Below are 1,235 nucleotides of genomic sequence, written 5' to 3' on the forward strand. Positions count from 1 at the left end.
TTCAATACTGCACTGCTCTTCAGTTAAAAAAAAACCCTGAGAATAATGCAACAAGAGCAGAGCGCAACCTGTTGAGCTGTGATCTAAAAGGTCAACGTCCTAATGGAAGGGGGTCGAGGGGGAAGTGTGCACTGATTCATACACATCTGTCTAATGCACATCAGCTGATTCAATTTATTTCTCTCAGACAGATGGTTATGTTCTCTATGATCAATATCAGCAAAGCACCAAGTTCCTCTGAAAGGAAAACAGAGTAAACAAAAAGAGTTGCAGATGAAAAAAGGAGGAAGTGGGGGTTATTTTAAACAGAGGTACTATTTATGTTTGAATGCAGTTGTAAATATATTTGAGAGGAAAAATATTGTTGTTTACAGAGAGAAAACAAAATACTTCTACTGTGTGATTAGTTTCCAGTTTGCAGGTACAAGACTTTAAGCAATCATTAACAGGCTGAATGATGGTGGTGATCAAAAGCACGATCACATCTTCATCCCTCTGCCATCGCTTCACTGAGCATTTATGTTCACCTCCCAAGGTGCAACACAACACCAAAAACTAATTGTCCCCCATCCCCTGGCAATTACTGGGACGCCTGCTTGGATTGATGCAGCAGTAAATGAGACTGTAACTATGGCAACAGGCTGTCAAGTTTTAACTGGGTATTTCTGGCCCTCCGAGTCAGACTGGGAGCATCCCAAGATCCCCGTTTAGCTGGACAGATATTGTTGAACTTTAGAACAGCGAATGGATGCAGCAGGGACAAACACGCAAGAGTCAAAATGATGCCGACAAGTTGATGATCAGCAAGTGATGCTCCTCCTGCGCAGCAGCAGGTTAAAATGATGAATGATTATTAAACACTGAGACAGGCTCACTATTTGGCATCCTCCATGGTTGTCATTTTAATATTTTCTTCATATATAAGAATATATAACTACCAAACATTTTTAGTAAGTTACTTGCTTGTAATCTGCAGAGACAAGATTGTTTTGGAAAATACAGTTATTTAATAATAGCAACTAGCAATAAAACATGTTTAGCTGGATGAATAAAATACAGCAATTAATCTTGCCAAATAGTGAACCTATAAAATTATACATAAATAAGTATGAATTGTGCTATCACTATTTGATTTTTAGATTTAATTGACTTTCAGTTTCATCAGTTCACAGTGAGAAATATACATATATATACATATATATACATGTATATATATATATATACATATATATATA

This window comes from Nematolebias whitei, chromosome 22 (genome assembly GCF_014905685.2).
Source record: "Nematolebias whitei isolate Nwh7 chromosome 22, NemWhi1, whole genome shotgun sequence".
Lineage (NCBI taxonomy): Eukaryota > Metazoa > Chordata > Actinopteri > Cyprinodontiformes > Rivulidae > Nematolebias > Nematolebias whitei.